The sequence below is a fragment of the Octopus bimaculoides genome, chromosome 6 (assembly GCF_001194135.2).
Source record: "Octopus bimaculoides isolate UCB-OBI-ISO-001 chromosome 6, ASM119413v2, whole genome shotgun sequence".
Taxonomy (NCBI): Eukaryota; Metazoa; Mollusca; class Cephalopoda; order Octopoda; family Octopodidae; genus Octopus; species Octopus bimaculoides.
Window position 1 is genome coordinate 24,103,584 of NC_068986.1, and position 324 is coordinate 24,103,907.

Sequence of the window (324 nt, forward strand, 5' to 3'; positions counted from 1 at the left end):
GAAGAGGAGGAGGAGGAAGAGGAGGAGGAGGAAGAGGAGGAGGACGAGGAGGAAGCCATCTGAATTGAACCTAACGTCCACTTCAAAGATGTGCGGCAATATGACGTCACCCACACTGGAGACACACCTAAAGCCCATTACAATTTGAGGGAACTTAATCTTCATGATGACCATGTTACGTCTTATAGTCTTTACAGTATTCAGACATCATTGAGTATCATTCATAATGTCAACAATTTGGCATCCACGAGAATCCTCATGATGCAAGTAACTCTTTTCCAATATTCAGATGGCCACTAGTAGTCATGTCAGCTAACATTTTCT